General features: G+C 38.1%; 1 pseudogene; it reads right to left on the bottom strand.

The window, feature by feature from the left end:
- Positions 1–366: 366 nt before the first annotated feature.
- LOC135968122 (homeobox protein VENTX pseudogene) lies at positions 367–4176 on the bottom strand (annotated as a pseudogene).
- Between the last annotated feature and the right edge of the window lie 4795 nt (positions 4177–8971).

The raw sequence follows: 8971 nt of genomic DNA on the forward strand, positions 1-8971 counted from the left end.
TGGGGTCAAGTCCCAATAAGTGTATCTTAGGTTGAAAATATCCTTAAGTCAAATGCATTTAATACACCTAACCTACCAAACATCATAGCTTAGCCTAACCAACTTTAAATATTCTCAGAACACTTACATTAGCCTACATTTGAGCAAAATCATCTAAAAAAAGCCTATTTCATAATAAAATGTTGAATATCTCATGCAATTTATTAAATACTCCACTGAATGTAAAAAACAGAATGTTTGTATGGGTACTCAAAGTACCTGTATGAATGCACATGACTTTCGATCCATCGAAAAGTCTGAAAAATTTTAAGTCAAACCGTCCTAAGTTAGGGACAACCAGTACATTACCTACATGGTCTTCCTCAAAAATGCCCATTTCCATCTTGCTTTGTTTTGTTGTCTTTCAAAATAATGATCCTTAATAATTACCTACTTGCATTGCACTTATTTTTGTGTTAAAATTACACTCACTCTGAGCCATGTAATATTTAGAATAGTCAAATTGTTACAAAAAGATTTGTATTTTTGAGTTGTTATTACTTGTAGAATTGTTTAAGGAAAAAAAAACCTTCAGGTATTTATGTTGACAAGAAATGGATGTTAGCTATTATCCAATCCTTTGCAGGTATAGTTTGATAAGTACAGATCAGTGAAATCAGAGATATTCCCTGATTTCCCTTCGTAGAACTTCAGATGGTATATAATTGCACATTGCTTAGATATTAAAAGGTGAATAATAAAATCATTAGTCCCTTACTAAAAAGTTTGTTACAAATAAATGAATATATATTCACATATATAAAGATATACACACATACACACATATACATTATAGCCACATGTTGTAAGTGAATAGTGAATTCGTGAAACTAATTAGCACAAATGCAGATTCTGAAATTAGGTCATCAATAAAAGAAAAATAGGAACAAAATGGAATTCTACAAACACTGAAAGTTTATTAAAAATTAATATTGAATTTACAAAAAGAATCTGTTTATGGGGTGCATCAAATGTAACACTGTCACTGGTAAGTATGACAAGGTTTAATTTATATTTTTCAACTCCATCATGATTGTATCATTTGAAATGTCATTTTAATATCACTAATCTTTTTCTTATCTTGCATTGTGAATACACATACACATAAACAACATATATGTGTATTGTATACAATGTATATTCTATAGGTATATATTTATATATAAGTATAAAGGTATATAACCATACTGTCATATTGTCATATAGCATGTAGTTTATATGGTAACATAGATATATAAAAGTTAGCTTATATTTCTTAGCAGTTGAAACCACTAAGCTCTATTTGTAACTGTAATCAAATTGTAGCTTATTTTAGAAATCAATAGAAATTACTATCTGTTCAAAAATGTTCTGTTGGGCAGTAATAAATTTAAGATCAAGATTGAAAAGGCATTATGAACAGCTTTAAGTCAGAAATTTGAAAAGTTATAGAAAATTAAAACATTAACTGCAAATATGTAAACTATTAAAACAGATTGAAGAATATTACATTTCATAAACTCTGTGTAATAGTGTAACTGCCCAATGGGTTTACCCTGCCCGCCACCTAGACAGAGCTGATTTATCAAGACAGGGGAATTGCAATAGAGAAAGAGTGATACACACAGAGCTGGCTGGTTGTGTGAGAGACTGGAGTTTTATTATTACTCATATCAGCCTCCCAGAGCATTCGCGAAGCAGAGTTTTTAAAGACAACTTAATGGGTAGGGGGAGGCCAGTGAGCCAGGAGTGCTGACTGGTCAGGTCAGAGACAAAATCACAGGGAGTCAAAGCTGTCTTGTTGTGCTGAGTCAGTTCCTGGATGGGGGCCACAAGATTAGATGAGCCAGTTTATGGATTTGGGTGATGCTAGCTAAACCATCAAGTGCAGGGTCTGCAAAGTATCTCAAGCACTGATTTATTTATTTATTTATTTAGTTAGTTAGTTAGTTAGTTTTTTTGCGGCGCACTTGTACTTTTATCACGGACAACGTGCCCCCATCCACATTCACAAATTAGTGCTGTCCAGGCCACACCCAGGAGCCCCTGTCCAACCACTGTCCTCCCAGGGCCTCGCCCAGGCTTCCTTCACACCGTCACTCGCTAGGACACACAGCAGCTCTTCCACTCTTACCTGAGGTTGTATTATAAAAGCACGTGCTGGTTGAAAACACTTCCAACAATGCAGAAATGAGCAAGGGGAAAGTGGAACTTGCTGTGGACACGGCCACACGACCACGCTTTTGTTCCTGTTGGGATGCCTAGGTCGGTTTCACAGGTCGCCTCGCAGTCCTGCAGGCTGAACCCGTCTATCTGGGCGCCCTGCGCTGCCTACCTCCTGGGCACTCTGGGGCGACGTGGACGGATGCGCCCTTGTCTAAGGTTCGGTGCGTGCAGTCAGGACTGCACCAACAATGTTCCGTCCATCGATGAGGGAGAGTCCTCCCCGGGAGGGGCTTCCGTGACTGCCATTCTGGGCACTTCCGGAGTTTCTGCAGGAAGTGCTGTCTTTGAGTCACTCTGTTTTGTCCCGAGGCTGCTGCGAGGAGGAGGACAGGTGAGCACATGCTGGAGGGTGGGGACGTGCGGGAAGGCTTCAGTCCAGGCACAGTCACAGGTCCCGGCTGCCCTGCTTTCCCTGGCCCGAGAAGAGCAGCCCCCAGCAGGCTGCGGGCACATTCCCGGCTCATGCAAGGCCTAGACCGCTCTGCAGGGCCCCAGCGCCCCGCCTTAATTTTCACCTTTGTTCCCTCCTGCTTTCCAGCTTTGGAGTCCTTGTTAGGAGGAACTCGAACCACAAGCTTATAAACGCGACACCTGCATTCCCTTCCAATCCTTCATGGTTTTCTTTTTTACACACAAAGCTTACAACCTTTACTTTTTCCAACTGCAAAACAGTTTTTCCAACACATTTTTAAAAACAAATTATCCTTTTATCATATGCTGAAAGCCCTACCCATAACAAGCCCACTTCTGCCTTTGACTCTGTTCACCGACCTTTCATTTACTTCCTAATCCAACCCTTTTGGTAACTTTCACTGAAGAGGTGGCTTTAACAAATACATTCTCCAGAAATCTCCAGAACCTTTGCGTGGGTCAGGGTGAAAGGTGCCGCCAGGACGTAAGCAGAACAGCTGAGTCCTCCGGGTAGGTGCCAGGTGCCATCTGCACAGGCCGCGTGTGTGGGAGACATGGAGTCAGACGCGCTTGCTGAAAATGCAGCCGCTGTCTCTGGCAGAGCACACAGGCCCCAGGGCCCTGCGGACAGGGCTGGTCCCAGCGTATCCACGCCACTTCCTGGGTTTGGGGGGTGTTACACCAGAGGCTGCCCGCAGCAGGAAGGCCACGCAGAGGCCAGGGGCTCTTATTCCACTTGGCAGAGACTCCCAGGAGCCACGGGGCATCATCAGAGCCTGGGGCCCTGGCAGGGTAGCCCAAGGGCGCAGCAGCTGCAGGCCCTTGGCAAGACCGGAAGACGGTGAGTGGAAAGCCGGGGCGCGTGGAGCGACCCCGAGAAGGGGCTGTTGAGCTGTGAGTCCTGCATTTGCCGTTCGTGTTTCATCCAGCAGTTTTGAAACCAGGTTTTTATCTGGACCTCTGAGAGCTGCATCTCCCTGGCCAGCCCCTTCCGCTCCAGAGGGCCCAGGTACTGGTGGTGCCAGAAGTCGCCTTCCAAGGCGCGGACCTGCTCTGTGCTGAAAGTTGTGCGGACACGGGGCCGCCAGGAGTTTGGCTCCTTACTCAGCCCTTCACAGAACAGGGTCATGCAGCCTCTCTGTCCTGGGCCCCCACCCCAGTCCCTTACTGCAGCCGGGGTGGCTCCTCTCTCCTCTCAAGCACTAATCTTAGAAGCAGTTTAGGGTGAGTCAGAATCTTGTAGCCTCCAGCTGCATGACTCCTAAACCGTAGTTTCTAATCTTGTGGCTAATTTCTTAGTCCTACAAAGAGAGTCTGCTTCTTAGGCAAGAAGGAGGTTTGTTTTGGGAAAGGCTAAGTTCCTCTCAAAGTTCAGCCTATGCCCAGGAATGAACAAGAACGGGTTGGAGGTTAGAAGCAAGATGTAGTTGGTTAGGTTAGATCTCTTTCACTGTCTCGGTCATAATTTTGCAATGACGGTTTCAATGGTGTATTAGTGTTCATTTTATTCTCCATTTTATTGCGTATCTACATCTGTACTTTTTTATAATACTCGAGAAAAATCTGCCTCTTTTATTAATTCTTTTCATTTTTTTTTTCCACTGACAGCTTTGGCTTTGTTCATCTTCTCTATTGAATCTTGATTCGCTAATTTAGTAATTTATATTCTCATGTTAGTTATTTCTTCTTGCATTTATTTTGTGTTCCTTTTTCAGACAAGCTGAACATTTTGCTCACGATTTTTATCCTTTTATCCTTTACTAATGTAAATATTATATCCATAATTTTAAAAATATACCTGACACCACCTTTGCAAAATTATTGACAGTAAGAGAAGTTTGACACAGTTGATTTCATCTTGCTTCTGACCTCCAAGATGTCCTTGGTCACTCCTGGGCATACGCCAAGCTAACTTGGAGAAGAACTTATAGTTTAAGTTTAAAGCAAAGATGATAATAGCTCCTCCCAAAACTAAACTGCCTTTGTAAAATTAATGAAAGTCTACAAGGTTATGTTTATGAGAGGGGTCTGAATTCTGCTAAGATGTAGGCAGTGTACACTAATAACCTGCCATTGTTATGGTCACAAGATTTGTAACTTCCTTAATCACTCATATAGATAACATCACTATTGTAGAACCAAAGATTGGCCCTTTGAGAGTCTCTTCAGACTTTTGCATTTCTCATGACCAGTTGACTCCACCCAGCCCTGAAACTCATACCTTAACTGGTCCTGTGGCCCCCACCCAGAGGCTGACTCAGCACAGCTTTACTGCTTTCCATACCCGTCTGATTTCATCCCCAACCAATCAACATTCCCTATTCCCTAGTACTCAGCCCACCAAACTGTCCTTGAACAACTTTGAGTAGTAAGTCCATCTGCCCCCTTGGTGTCTTCATGTGAATTAAACTCTTTGTTTTCTCAGTGAAGTAATTTTGTTTGTAGGGCAAGCAGGAAAAAACCCTTCAGGCAGTTACATATCCTTTTGCTTTGTTTCAATATGTGGTATTTTCATTGACTTCCGTTTTTATGTTATGGGAGAAGTTCATTTGGAGATACATGGAAGTGAATTTAAAAATGTCACAGGTAGGAGAGTAACTTTGTATCTGATACTGACATCTAACTTAAATTGCATTGTGATTCAAACATATGACCAGTTTCACAATCATACTTTAAGTGTTAAACTTACCTTATTATCTAATACATAATCCCTTGTAACATATTAACTTTACAGTTGTCCCTGTGTATCTGTGGGGGATTGATTATAGGGTCTCTGTGTATACCAAAATCAGAGGATACTGAAGTCCCTTATATAAATCTATGGACTTTCTCCCATGTACTTTAAGTTATCTCTAGATTATTTATAATAGCTAATACAATGTAAATGTTATATAAATAGCTGTTATACCATCTTTTGTTTGCATTATTTTTTATTGTTCTTTATTTATTTATTTATTTTTTCTCTGATATTTTTTATTTGTGGTTGGTTGAATCTACAGATGAGAAACCCAAAGATTTGGGTTCCTCTGGGTTCTTACATATTAGTTATGGCTTGGAAATAGAGTAAGTAGCCAATTTTTCTAATTAACTAGAAAATTTGTTTTCATTTATTATAATTCTTGACATTTAAATTTACTTCTACCTAAATATTTTGCATATTCAATTTGTCCAACTTTTTATATACTTTTTAATCTTTTCTTATTTTGATTTGCCTCTTTTTCACGCAGTAAAAATTTTTCATTCCAAATTTCCATCACAATTTTAATAATTAGGTAGTCACACTCTAATTATATACTTTTAGTGGTGGTGCTTGAAACTTTATTATACATACCTAAGTCAATAAGGTTAAAATCTAAATTTAAAGTATATAATTATATTTATCTTTCACAGTGCAAAACTTTAGAACACTTAAGTTTCAATCATTCTCCACATCTTACATGCTTTTATAGTTCAGTTTAATAAGATAAAATTAACAAGATTTTAATAAGCGTAGTAAGCTTTCTATTTGACCTCGTCTTGTTTCTTTGATTTACCTATATGTATGTAATTTTCTGCTTCCATTTTTTTACCTCTGTCCTTCCTTCTGAGATCATTTTCCTTACACATGTGATCTCAATCTACATCCTTGCTCATGATAATTGTGACTCAAATCCAACTAATTGTTTGTGAACTCTTTCTCTAGGGAAAAATTTAGGATCCACTCTTTATCTTTCAGAATTTTTGTCACTTATTCTTTTGGGCATTGGCCAAGGCTAAGCAGCTTAGACACATCTTTCTGAGAAGTTTTCTTTTATTAGCTTTTATTTTCTTTGCTCTCTTTATTAAGATTTTATTTATTGTGTATTGGATCTCATGTTGTTTTCCTCATTTTGTCCTTTTTAAATTTATTTTCTTAACTTTTCTAAGCTGTCAATTTTTAAAGTGTAATTTTAGAAATATCTTTAATTTTAAGAGCTTCTTATTTCTTGTTTTTTTTTTATATTCTTTCTTGTATTGTGAATGCAATATTTAATTCAATTACAGTTATTTTAAAGTTCTCTTCATCAATACCTTTTTTCTAAGGCAGTGCTTCTCAACCTTGGGGACACTGACATTGTGTAAAGGCATTTCACATGTTATAAAAGGCTGGAGGTTTTGGAGATATTTTAATTTCACTAATTTAAGGAAGTTTTTGGAGGGAAGGAAGATAGATATGCAGCATGTATTGATAAGCTGCAGTGGGCATTGAAGAGTATTTGCTTTTTTCACTTCTTGGACTTTTTGAATGATCAGAAATTTTTACCCAGGATTTGCAGTGATCTTTTTAATCTCTATGAAAACACATTAATCCCCTACTCATAACCACTTTGACAAATTCCCATTGCATCCTGGCTAAAACAAAACCTTCTCATGATTTCCTACTCAAAATGCCTGATAGTCTCACTCCATTTATCTCTGTAATCTAATCAGGCTTGTCATCATTCTGAAGCAGCTACATTGATCTCAGTTACTTTAGGTAACTAACGTCCACTTAGATTTAGAGATTTACATATGCTGTTCCTTTTGCCAGGGAAAAAAAAAATCTAATTGAAGTATTACTTACTCCAGGAGAACTTCTCTAACCACCTCTCTTTCCCCCAGATATTAATTATGTCTGGTCATTATAATTTTTTTTTATTTTGCCTTAGTTTTCTTTCAAAGTACTTTCATATTTTGTAACTATAGCATAGTCATTTTTGTGACTATTGTAAATACTTATTTCTTCTATAATGTTTTACAGTTTTATGAGGGTATGGATCACACATTTTCATTGAGAGCAGTATTCTCAGTACCTACATGAAACGCCTAGCACAACCTAGGCAGTAACTGTATACTTAACAATGAGTTAGTGACAGTCAAATAATGCTATATGTATTTTTAATGTTGGTAAGTACAATTGTGATGACCCCTCTTTTTAATATATGAGTTTGTGGTTATATAAAGTTATAAAGTCTAATCACTAAATAGAAGATTATTATATATAATAAAGAATAAGGAATATCTTGTAATATGTGTACATATATATGGGTGTGTGTGTATATAAGTCAACCCAGCAATCCCACTACTGGTATCTACCCAAAAAAGGAAATTGTTTTAGCAAAAAGACACCTGCAGGGCCGGGCACAGTTGCTCTGACCTGTAAGCCCAGCCCTCAGGGAGGCCAGGGTGGGAAGATCACTTGAGCCACAGAGTTTTGAGGCCATAGTAAGCTATGATTACAGCACTATATATCTAGTCTGAGAGACAGGGCAACGTTATGTCTCTTTAACCAGAGAGAGACACCTACGCACATGTGTTTATTGCAGAATTATTCACAATAGCAAAGTCATGAAATTCAGCCTAAATATCCATTAACAGATGATAGGATAAAGAAAATGTGGCTTATACACACCATGGAATACTACACAGCCATAAGAAGAATGAAATCATGCCTTTTGCAGCAACATGGATGGAGGTGGATGCCATTATCCTAAGTTAAATAACTCAAACAGAAATTCAAATACTTCATGTTCTCACTTGTAAGTGGCAACCTAACATTGGGTACACGTGGACATACAGAGGGAAATAATAGACAATAGAGACTACAAAAGCAGGGAGTGTGCAAGGGCAGTGAGAGCTGAAAAATTACTTTGGTTACAATATTCACTATTTAGGTGCACTAAAAGCCCAGATTTCACCACTACACAACATATCCATGTAACAAACAGCACATGTACCCCCTGAATCTATGAAAACGAAAAATAAAAATTCTTATTATAAAATGTTGGCATAGTATTTGTATATACCATAAAATGAGTTAGCTACATGTTTGTAGATTGATTAAATAATTGTTCTGGAGTCATTCGTAATTGTTCACAAAGAGAAATCAGTGCCTCGGGTTCTTTATTATAAATGAGGATAACAACAGTGTTTATTTCATAATGTTGTTATTAAGATTCATTAATACATGTTAAATTGTCAAGCATGTGAAACAGAACCTGACACACACATAAAGTAAATATTAACTATGAAGAGGAGAAGGATGATGATGATGATGATATAGAAATGAATCACAATTTGGCTTTTTTGGTTTGCTTGTTTTTAATATTCATAATGGAAGAAATCCCTATCTAACTAGCACTGAGCATAGATACTTAATTATCTTTCTGTCACCTGGCCTTATCAGGCTACCAGAACATTTCCCTTCATCCTGTAAGGTCTATCCAGGAGAGACAAGGGATTTTGACCATGTTCTTAATTCATGAAGATTCCATAGGGTTTCTAGATTCAGTGTTACACTGATAGGAAGAGTGAAGGG

Source organism: Macaca fascicularis, chromosome 17 (assembly GCF_037993035.2).
Source record: "Macaca fascicularis isolate 582-1 chromosome 17, T2T-MFA8v1.1".
In the NCBI taxonomy this organism is placed as follows: domain Eukaryota; kingdom Metazoa; phylum Chordata; class Mammalia; order Primates; family Cercopithecidae; genus Macaca; species Macaca fascicularis.